Source organism: Marmota monax, unplaced genomic scaffold, assembly GCF_021218885.2.
Source record: "Marmota monax isolate L192 unplaced genomic scaffold, Marmota_monax_Labrador192_F-V1.1 WCK01_AAM20220418_F8-fsc00455, whole genome shotgun sequence".
Classification (NCBI taxonomy): Eukaryota; Metazoa; Chordata; class Mammalia; order Rodentia; family Sciuridae; genus Marmota; species Marmota monax.
The window spans coordinates 60,033-72,436 of record NW_026694780.1 but is presented as its reverse complement, the minus strand read 5'-3'; the positions used below and the strand labels follow the sequence as shown (position 1 = coordinate 72,436).

Sequence of the window (12,404 nt, the reverse complement as noted above, 5' to 3'; positions counted from 1 at the left end):
TACTGTGATTTCTAAACTTGTTTGGAATTCCTGCCCATGCCTTGAACTCACCCGTGCCTGGCTTTCCCTGACCAGATAACAACCCTCTCTAAAACCTGAGTGGCTCCTAATAAATCCTAATTCCCTCTGACCAGATAACAACCTTCTCTGAAACCTCAGTGGTGCCTCATAAATTCTGATACTGGGATCTGAATTTACTCCCTACCTTAAAATGTCATGCCATGTAGATCATTAACCTGCTATCTTTTTTTTTTTTTTTTTTTTTTTTTCTTATGTGCCCTAGGCATGAAACAGCTCTGGCCACAACACAGGCATCAAGCTAGGATGAACAAAGGACTATCTTCTACTCTGCCCCTGACTGATATAAGAGTAACACCACTAGTGAGGTGTCTCTTTGCCCATTGTCAGGGGGTCATTAACCTGCTATCTGCCTTTGTATTACGCTTGTCAAAATCCTGTTGTCTGTAAGTTTTCAAGACACCCCCCTTTGCAACTTTTTGTGCTATAAAGTCCTGTTCCTGGAAAGCTGGGGGACTGATCTCTAGCTCAGGGTTTTGGGGAGAGACAGTCCTAGCCAGCTCCAGGGTATACAAATACAAGCTTGCTTTTTTATTATTATTATTAGTTGCACATAACAATACAATGATCTTGACGTATCATACATTAGAATCAAATGGGGTATAATTTCTCATTTTTCTGAGTGTACAGGTTGCATAATCACATTGGTTATACAGGCACGTATATACATAGCAATACTAGTGTGAGAGAGAGAAGTGATGGGAGGGGAAGGGGGGATAGGAAGGGCAGAAGAATAAAATAGACAAGCTTGCTTTAATTTGATTTAAAATTGGAGTTGGTGGTCTTTTCTTTGCATCAGGGTTTAACACCTACCTGACAATAAGACAATTGAAATTGGTGACACCAAAAGAGCACAAAGTGAGAAGGTAAAAGCCAAGCAGCCTTTCCTAAAGAAATGGCGAGCCCCCACCCCCCGCAAGGCTGAAGGACATGACACAGAGGAGATTAGAAAAGAAAGAAAAAAAGGTGAGCAGAGAGAATATCTGAAGGAACTCTGGCAGAAAACTTGCTAAATCTGATGACAGACATAAAACCTCAATCAATAGCAAACAGCATGAAGTCAACAAGATCAGCACAGAGACACATTATAATCAAACTACCAAGAGACAAGGAATTGTGACAGCAGCAGGAGGGAAGTGACTCAAAACATACAAGAGCGCCACAGTAATATCATCTGCAGATTTCTCATCTGAAAATTTGGAGGCGGCTACAAGGCAGTTAATTGATACATTCCAAATGCTGAAAAACAAAACAAAACAACAACAACAACAAAAAAAATAACAACAACAAAATAAAACAAACAATTAACCAAGACTGATGTATTTCCAAAGTGAGGTAGAAATTAAGACACTCCCAGATGATAAGAAGTCCAAGGGGATTTGTTTTCACTAGACTTGCCTTTCAGGAAAGGCTGACTGAAGCCTGGGGATTGAAATGAAAGAACAGTAGAAAATAAGTCAAAGCCATATGAGGAGATACACATCTCAAAATAAATGTAAATACAAGGGCAATTATGAAACCGAGTGCTGCAGTGATGGTTTGTAACTTTACTTTTGATTTAAAGAATTATTGTGATCAAAGTTAATTGGTTTGTACCCAACATTTTGTTTTCTGTATAAATTAAGAGATCAGTGCATTTTTAAAAATTAGTTTATGTTTTGGACACACGAGAAAAAACACAATTTTGTGAAATTGATAACTGAAAGTTGTGGTGACAGAGCTATAAAAAGGGTGTTTTGTATGTTATTGAAGTTACAGTAAACTGATAAAAGTTCAAATTAAAGTATAATGACCTTAGTATGTTAAATGTAATCCCCATGGTAACTGTGCAGAAAATAGTTATAGAATATAAACAAAAGGAAATGAGGGAATTGAAATGTTTCACTAGAGAAAATAAACACAAGAAAGGATAGAATTATAGGACATGAAGTAGGAAAAAGTGATATGGCATACAGAAAACAGTTAAATTGACATAAATAATTCCATTAATTTATCATTAATTACATGCCAAAGAATTAAATCCTCCAATAAAAAGATAAACATTGGCAGGATGGATTTTAAAAACATGATCCAACTATACATTATCTACCAAAACAAAACAAAAAAAACTCATTTTAGATCCAATGACACAAATATGTTTAAAATGAGAGGAAGGAAAGAGAGATTCTTTGAAAATATTAACCAAAAGCCAGGAGAGATGGATATGCTAATAATAGACAAAATAGACTGAGGCAAAAAACACTTGTACAAGATAAATAAGGGCATGCTATATTAAAGAATTCAATAAAGCAAAAATGTAGCAATTAAAAATATTTATGCACATAAAACATGAAGTAAAATTGACAGAATTGATGGGAGAAATAGTTTGATCTCTGTCAAAGTCCCAGTGATTTTTATAAAAACAATGAGTCCATTCTGAAATTTATAGTTAATCTCAAATACCTTGAAGAACCAAACAATTCTGAAAAAAAAAAAAGAACAAATTTGGAGAACTCACATTCATTAATGTCAAAATTCACTTCAAAGCTACAATAATGAAAACTGTGTTACTGGAATAAATGTAAACATATAGACCAATGAAATAGAAGAAAGAGTTCAGAAATAAACCCCTGCATATAGGATTAAATGATTTTCAGTAATAGTGCTAAGACCATTTAATAGGAAAAGTACAAACTTTCAACAAATGTTGCATAAGAAAATTGAATATCCACATGCAAAAGTATGAATCTGGATTTTTACCTAAGATCATATTTTGTAAAATGTCAAAGTAAATCAAAGACTTAATGTAAGAGTTAAAACCAGAGAACACTTAGAAAAAGATATACAGAAAAGTTTCGTGGCATTAGGTTGGTAATGATTTCTTGGGTATGACACTAAAGTTATAGGCAATAAAAAAAAGAATAGACACATTGTACTCCATAAAAATGAAAAACTGTCATGCATCAAAGGACACTATCAGCAGAGTGAAAAAGCAACCTACATGAGAAAAAATTTTTGCAAATCTCCTATTGGATACGGGGTTAATATTCAAAATACATAGAGAACTTCTAAAATACAACAAAAAAACCCCACAATTAAAAAATGGACAAAGGACTTGAAATATGTGCCCAATAAACACACACAAAGATACTTAATGTCACTACTCATTAGGAAAAAGTAAATAAAAAGCACAAGGTAACATCTCATTTGTATTAAGTTAGCTATAGGGGCTTGGGATGTGGCTCAAGTGGTAGCATGCTCACCTGGCATGCATGAGGCACTGGGTTCGATCCTCAGCACCACATAAAAATAAAATGAAGATATTGTGTCCATCTAAAACTAAAAAATAAAAGTAGTTTTTAAAACAGATGGCTATGATTTAAAAGAGAAAAAGAAGATAACAAGTATTGGCAAGGATGTGGAGGAATTGAAGACCGTTGGAGTACCATTGATGGAAATGCAAAACTGTGCTGCTATCAAAAACAGTATTAAAATTTAAAAATTTTAGTTTTAATTAAATTTTAAAATCAAGTTACCGTATGATTCAGCAATTCCACTTCTGATTATATATTCAAAAGAAATGAAAGTAGGGCTTCAAAGGGATATTTGCACATCCATGTTTATATTAACACTATTTACAATAACTAGCATGTAGAAGCAACACTGTTCATAGGTAAATAAATATGCAAAATTTTGCATATACATAAACAAAATATTATTCAGCCTTAACCATTTTGTCCCATCATTCCAAATGTGGAATACTTATGAAAAATTTAAAGTAATAACAAATACATCATCTATTGTAATTCTGAAATAAATATCGTGTTTTTAGAGTTTTGTTCTTTTAGGAAAAATTATAGGTGAATGGTTAGAGCTTTTGATATTATTTTAAAATTAATCGTAAAAATGGCATATACTTTGCTGCAAATGTTACTTTTATCAAACGCTCAACTGAGCAAAATATTTACTGTGTAATGTAAGAAAGGCACTCATGAAAGTATTTTTTAGAATTGGGTTGTAGCTTTATTTTGAGAAATGCACTGTATTTCAAATTATCAGTGTTCAAAAGTAGCTGTCCTATAAGTTGGGCACTGAGACAATATACTGCATAGGAATGCATAGTATATGCACTCCTGTCTGACAAATGCTAACCTCTGTTACCACTTGTGGGTATTTGTTGACAAGTTATGACCTGTGTTTTCATAGTCCAAAGAACATATTAGAGAAAACATTTATTCTGAATGCTTGAGAAAAACAAAATGTTTAGTAAAATTTTGGTATCTTTGAAGAATATTTGATAGTGGATGAAATAATTATCAGATATTATAGACACAATTTGCTTAAATAGTTTATAAGAGGTAAGCCCATAAGATTTGGTTACAAATTTTGGGCACTGTGCAAAGTATCAGGATATTGCTATACTTTTGACCTGTATTGAGAAGGACCCACTGATGATTTTTTGCTTGGGAGTAAGATACTTCTACAAATCCTTGGTGTGATAGAGAATCCATAATCCTATTCTTTTTTTTTTTTAATTTTTTTTATTGGTTGTTCAAAACATTATAAAGCTCTTGACATATCATATTTCATACATTAGATTCAAGTTGGTTATGAACTCCCAATTTTACCCCAAATACAGATTGCAGAATCACATCGGTTACACATCCACATTTTTACATAATGCCCTATTAGTAACTGTTGTATTCTGCTACCTTTCCTATCCTCTACCATCCCCCCTCCCTCCCCTCCCATCTTCTCTCTCTACCCCATCCACTGTAATTCATATCTCTCCTTGTTTATTTTCCCATTCCCCTCACAACCTCTTATATGTAATTTTGTATAACAATGAGGGTCTCCCTCCATTACCATGCAATTTCCCTTTTCTCTCCCTTTCCATCCCACCTCATGTATCTGTTTAATATTAATCTTTTCTTCCTGCTCTTCCTCCCTGCTCTGTTCTTAGTTGCTCTCATTATATCAAAGAAGACATTTGGTATTTGTTTTTTAGGGATTGGCTAGCTTCACTAAGCATAATCTGCTCTAGTGCCATCCATTTCCCTGCAAATTCTATGATTTTGTCATTTTTTAGTGCTGCGTAATACTCCTATTCTTTTTCTGACAGTCTATTCATTGGTTTTGATCTGTTGGTATGTCTTTATACTGTAATACAAGTTACAGGCACCATGAGGAAAAACAGACTAAACATCTGAACCTTGAAGTCTGTCAACATTGGTGAAAAATAAGCTCATTTGGCTTGATAGAAATAATGAAAATTTCATTATAAAATGGTTAGATAATAAATGTGTCATTGTTGAATGAACTACAGGACACTTGGCCAAGTTCAGTGATGGAAAAAAGAAATAGAGTACAACGAACATACCTCAACCAGAGGTAGTAAAACCTATAACAGTATCAGTTTTGGTGTTGACACCGAACATGATTTGTTGATTTTCAAATATCCCACTTCTATTAGTGGTAAAAAAATGGTATTGACTTTTGTTCACTTAAATAATTGGTATATATGATAAAGGTGTGAATTATTCACAATTTGTGAACAAAGAAAGAACTTATAAATTTGTTGGATTTCAAAGAGACATCTTCTCAGCAAAACTAAAATGATGCAATGAAAACCCACCAAAACAGACACTAGTATGGCAGTATGTATAAATGTGGCTGTGTAACCAGTGTGATCCTGCAATTTGTACACGTGGGAAAAATAAGAATTCATACTCCATTTGAATCAAATGTATGATATTTGATATGTCAAGATCATTGTATTGTTTTAAGCAACTAATAAAAAAAATTCTCAAACCTACTACTGTCCAAGATGATGTCAGATCTGACATGATAAATAATATTCTCACATGGTAAGAAAAATCACATGTCAAACCATTTTGTGCAAACCAATGACATGTTATCAAACATAATTTAATGCTTTTTGAAGCTTTGTTTGAAGTTATTTTCTCTTTTCCACCAACATTAATTGTTGAATAGGTAATGAAAGTCACTTCTTGTATACTGTGTGATGTATAAAAGGATAGCTATTTTCCCAATGTCCTATTCTTAGCATGGCTTCATATATATGTATGATATTATGTTATCCTAGTACTCTACTTGTAGACTATGTATTTTCTTATTCTTAATGATCATAATAATTGATATAGAAGTTCTGGATTATTATTTCTAACCTATTTTATTGAAATATTTACAGAATTGAAAACTGTAGGACTCAATGGGTTTAAAAGGAAGGGAATTCTGGCATATGCTAAAACATAAATTAATCTTTATGATATTATGCTAAGTGAAATAAACCAGGGACAAAACAAAACAATATTGTGTGATTCCACTTACATGAAGTAGGTAGGAGAGTCAAAATCATAGAGACAGAAAGTAGAATGGTGTTTTTCAACATCTGAAAGAATAGATACATGATAAATTATTACTTAATGAGAACAGAATTTCAGTTTTGCAGTGTGAAAGAGCTCTGGACATACATGATGGTGGTGATGGTTACACCATGTATGTACAGGAAGTTATGAAGTCAGAACCTGAAGTTGGTTTGCCTGGGTTCAAGTGCTGGGTTTACTACCTATAAGCACAGAGAATTTTAGCAAAATTCATAACCACCAGGCCTCTGATTCTTCCTTTACAAAATGCAGATGATAATAGTGTCCACTTTATAGTGTTAGTTTATAGTGATGTTATGGGGCATAAATGAAATTTTATTTGTCAATCTCTTCAAATAGTGCCTAGAAAAAATGAAGTTGCTCTTAATAAAATTGAATACAGTTGCCGCAGTCTGGCTGGGCACAATCAGGAGCCACTTGTCAAAAGAAACTAACTTTATTTTTAGAACCACACACGCCAAACAAAACAGCCTCTCAGGAAAAAACCCTCAGAGCCCCAACTGCCACCACCGGCTTCCCACAAGCCTCTCTCTCCAACACAAGCCTCTCTCCACCTCCCACAATCCTCCTGCTCTTGAGGCCGATTGGCTGGGTCATGTGGGCGGAGCCAAAAAAGTCCCCCAGTGAGCAGCTCCGTGGTCTGAAAGGGCAGGGAAACAGCCCAATGAGCATCACCGCAGAGGAGCCAATCAGCTAGATGTTGCTGGGGCCGCTGTGAGCCAATCATCAGCCGGCAGCTGGAAGTTTGCTGGGGCCCCTTCGGCTGTGGCTCTCAACAACAGTTTACATTTTTTCTCTGACCATTAATACTCCAAATGCTAAAAAGTGGAGTTTTACAAATGTAAATTTACTCCCTTTACATCCTGTATTAGTCAGCTTTTCTGTCACTGTAAAAATACCTGAGATAATTAACTTATTATGGAAAAAGGTTTATATTGGCTCATGGTTTCTGAAGTTTCAGTCTATGATTGCTTGGCCCTGTTACTTTGGACCTCTAGCAGCATAAAATATCATGGTAGGAGCATATGGTAGAAGAGGCCTTTCATCTCATAGCAACAGAGAGGCAAAGAGGAAGATGGGAAGTGGCCAAGGTCCCAGTATCCCCTTCAAGGGCACAACTCTATTATTCCAACTTATTTAATTTAGGCCCTATCTCTTAAATGTTCTACCATCTCCCAATATCACTGTGATTGAGGACCAAGCCTTCAACAAATGGGCATTTGGGGGGACATTTTATATACAAACTCTAGTACCTCCAATGTCTCCTTGCTGATTTTAGATTATTTTATTAATTTCATCTTCTCCACTAACACATTTTCCTTTAGTTTAGTAATGGTATCCCAGGTGAGCCACATTTTATTCTGCAAATGTGTAATTTATTTTTCATCCATTTTTACTGTTATGTTACAAAAAATAAAAGTACATAAAATTTCTTCACTACAAATTGGTATGAATAATGTAGTTCTGAGAAATTTTCTGGCAGGATGAAGCTTAAAATTTTAACTGTGGAGTCCATGTGTGTAACAGATAAAGCAAAAAACATCATAGCAATTCCTTTTTTCTTTTCCTAAGGAAACCAATAAATCAAACCATTGGAATAAAGTTTGAAACTAAATCCACTATGAATTCCTCAAAGAATGCTGCAAAGCATCTGTCATATTGGTCATTATAGTTTCTTATGAGATTTTAAGAGAGAGAAATCTAAGTAAAAACAGCATACTTAATCGCATAGCAAACAGATTATGCAGCCTCTCATGGATGATATAATCAAATTTTAAAATCTATTACTGAGATACTTTGGAATAACTAAATGGTGGCTGAGTTACAAAAGCAAAGTAAAACTCTCAAAACAAGATCATTACATATTTCAATTTACAATACACTATGCTCTAGAGCACTATTAAAGAACAGAGTTGCAAAAAATAGATAAGTAAATAAACCATAATCCAAAAAGATGTGTGTTACTGATATAGACATTAGCTAGTTACCTGACTGTAATATTGCATGTAACACAATTTTGAGTGTATTTTTAACAATAGCAACTTACTTTTACAGTTTACTGTTAAGCAGTCTGATAAATAAAAATGTCAAATAGTGATAGCTGGTAAGTTTGGTCTCCACTGACCATGCCTGCATTTTTGAGGAAAAAATTAATAAAGATGTAAATAAGGTGTGCAATTTAGCAGTACATCCAATCTCTCAATATTATGAAAGTTTGTAGGTTCAAGAGTCATAAAAATACCTTGAGCCTCTGAGAGGCAGAAGAAATATTCTCCTTCTTTTCTTTTCTTTTTGTCCCATCATATGCCTTAAAAAGTATAGAATTAAAAAAAAAAACTTAAATAACTCAGAATGTCAGTAGCATGCCTTCTTAATTTAGCCACTATTATAATTTAGCCATGTAATTTCCTGAGCAACTGCTTTTTGACCACTTTTGTGCTGCTAAATAGAAAGAGCTACTTAAATGTTACCTCCTTATTCAGTAGATTCGCCATTTTATTAAAGAAAAAGGAAAAGAACAGAGTGATACCATTTGTTTAAGAGAATTTTTAAAGAAGAGATACCAGGAAAAAGTTAAAGATTTCAAAATCCCAATAAAATTAATAATTACTGATGTAAAAATAAGACTGCATATGCATGTTTTTAAAATATATGACTGGTTTTCTGTCAAAGATGTAATACTTTAGCGTTGGCCATGTTTTAATTTAATTCATATTTATATGAATTTAACAAATTTCTGTTTTATTCTCCTTGTGGTCACTTGACTTCTTTTTTTAAAATATCTTTATTTTATTTATTTATTTTTATGTGGTGCTGAGGATAGAACCCAGGGCTTCACATGTGCTAGACAAGGGCTCTACCACTGAGCTACAACCCCAGCCCCTATCACTGTATTTCTATTGTTTTGATTTCATTTTCCTTGATTGAAATCTTTCATGAAGTGAAGCAGCAGCAAGCTTTCACTAAATCTAAAGGATAACATTGACCCAAAACACATTCAGTGAAAGTCAGCCAGCTCAGATTTTAAAAAACTAAATACTTTCTCTATCACTTCATTGGCCATGAAGTATAGTTCTTGGAACTTTAATACACATGAATTTTGATCAGATGGGATGGCTATATTAGACATTATTTAAAGATGATAGCAGGCTTATCATCCATAAACTAGAGTTTCTGGGTTTTTATTTCATAAATATTTGCTATTTTCTAATAGTTTTGGATAGTATTAAAGCAGTTCAGGTACTGGTGATATTTTTCAGAAAGATGAGACAAATAATCCAGGAAAATGGATCATACTTGTCAGACCACTGGCATTTAGAATTTGAGAGTAACAAGAGTTAGCTCCTACCCTGGCAGGATCCAATGCCATAGCAACCAGAGTGATTGCCTAGACTTCATGCATAGATGCTGATTTCCCTCTTCAGTATTCAGCCCAGGTGTGAGCAACTGGAAAACAGCTGCGTCCAAGAGGAAGAAACTGATTTATAAAGATCAGGAGGCTGATTTTAAGCAAGAGCGATGTGGCAAGATCGTAAGTAAAAATCATCATAAATCATAAAATCAATAATATCTTAAGTTTTGCACATTAGAACCCCAGCTCCTTGTGCACTGTAACTATCACGCCAGTATTTTAAGAGCCAAGCATAAGAGAACTTTTACCAAGAAGACCTGAGATTTCAAGAGCTCACTGTGGCCACTTGACAATGGAGTGAAAGCCGGAACAAAAGCTTGGTTTTCCTAATTTTCAACATATGGTTATAGACACAAAACCACATCTAAATTTATGAGTGAAAAAGGGGGTGCCAAGGGTGGATTTTTTCTTCAGCATTAGAGATAACACTATAAGAAACGAGAAAGGTAGATGGGAAGATGGTGAATCAAACAATTGAAAAGCAAAAGCATTTTAAGGAATAAGTCTGTGAGATCTTCCCTGAAGCAAAGCAAAGTGAGTTCAGACAGGACAAAAGGTTATTTTTGTAATTTGGGAACAATTTTTAGAACCGGCTTGGGAGATAAGACATGGGAAGCCATCTAACATGAAGATGGTTACAGTCCATTCCCCTGCTAAAGGAAATCCTCTTCAGAGGCAGCATCCATATAAATTCCTAAGATTTTCAACTTTATAAACACTACTGAGAGTGTTGGAACTTAAGGTCCTAATCTCAGTTAGGTGTTTCCCATCTCTGGTTAGTACACAAAAGTGGAATTAAAAGGCAGAAGTACCCAAATGATAAATGGTTAAGGACAAGAAAAGTTAATAGATTAGTCAGGAAGACACTCTGAATTCAAGGGTGGCAGCAAAGGACACACCTCTGTGTTATAGTCAATTCATCTGTGTTTTCCTCTAGAACACAGGTTTCTTTAGGTTAGGGGCCATGTTTTAATGATTAAACACTCACAGTCAACACAGTGCTCAATAACGCAGTACAATGTGGTGTTTTGAAAATGGGGAGACCTAGGAAAAAAGATATTTAAGTGAGAGTCAGTTGTTGCCTGTATCCTGGACCTAATTACACTGTGGCATTAGTAGGTTTTTTTTTTTTTTTTAATTCAGTCATTTCACAAACATAATATAAAGCAGCATGGCAAAAGATGGATGGACAAAGCCAAGGTTGAGATCATCAGGTAAGTTTCATGATACTTCTCAAGCATTTGTGACACAAGAATTATATGACAACTTCCATGTCAGATACCAAACAGCAAGAGACCTACAAACACAAACTTACTAATTTGCTGGGTAATGGTTATATGCAACAAACTTTGATTTGGTAGATATTTTTATTCTGCAGGAAAAGAACCAGAGAATTCTGTGAGCCTTATTTTCACTTGATATTTCTTCAGGCTTTCAGATAGCCCCAGGCAGTGTTAGTCAATATTAAAAAAAAAAAAGAAAAAGAAAAAAAAAGTGCACTAAAGTTTTGCATACATGGAGGTCTACAGGCTGCTAAGGACTTTTTGTCATGCAGATATTACTCATCCAGGAAATGAACTGCCAGAATATGTGATGAGACTAGAAGTTACATTTTGGAACTCATTATATGAGTGTGTCTTTCTGAAACTGAAAACCACATTCTCTTGTAGTGTAGGCAGAAAAATATTCAAGCTTACAAAATATGCCCACTCAATTGGACAAATATATGGTAAATAAAGAAACGGAAAAATTCTCTCCTCTAAGAAAGAGAGGTAAAGAGAGGTAACCTAACCACATAAGTAACACAAGAGAGAATATTCTTATAGGGAAAATTTCCTCAGGTTATAGTTTGCTTTAAATCAAGGAATAGTAAACAGCCTATCATGAGAATCACATTACATATAAAATCTGTCCTTATTTTTCCAGCTAAACATTGAGCCAGGAAGTATTTAAAATTGTTGATTTGTTTTCTGAATATTTTATTCTGTTACTGATGTGTATTATATCTTCATCAAGAATTTCATACACATTTGCTAACGACATGGATTGACTGTGTCCCTCCAAATTCATATGTTGCAACCCTAACTCCCAGTGTGACTGCTCATGGAGACAGAGACTGTGCTGTAAAATGATGAGGATTAAATGAGGTCACAAGGGCGAGGCTCTAATCCATTAGCATCAGTGCCTCTAAAAGAGATGGAGACCAAAGTTTCTCTCTCTCTCTGTGTCCCTGCATAATGATTCTGTAATTCTGTAATGATACAGAAAAGGTGAGCATTTGCAAGTCAGGAAGAGAGAGTTCACCACAACTGAATTGGCTGACATCTTGATCTTAGACTTCCCACATCTAAGAACTGTAAGAAAATAAATTTCTTTTGTGCAAGGCACTCAGCCTGTGACATGTGACATGGCAACTCAAGCACACTAATACAACCAACAACTGTTGATCTGAAGTTCAAAATGGCTTTATTACTGTACTCACACAGATATCATCTAATATTTGGTGAGTGTCTATGAGATGCCAGCCA

The 12,404-nt window shown here is 34.5% G+C and overlaps 1 non-coding gene across 1 annotated transcript; it reads right to left on the bottom strand.

The window, feature by feature from the left end:
• Positions 1-270: 270 nt before the first annotated feature.
• Positions 271-413, bottom strand: LOC124079910 (small nucleolar RNA SNORA48). The gene has a single exon (XR_006847510.1). It is a non-coding gene; the product is annotated as a small nucleolar RNA SNORA48 (small nucleolar RNA).
• Positions 414-12,404: the final 11,991 nt, after the last annotated feature.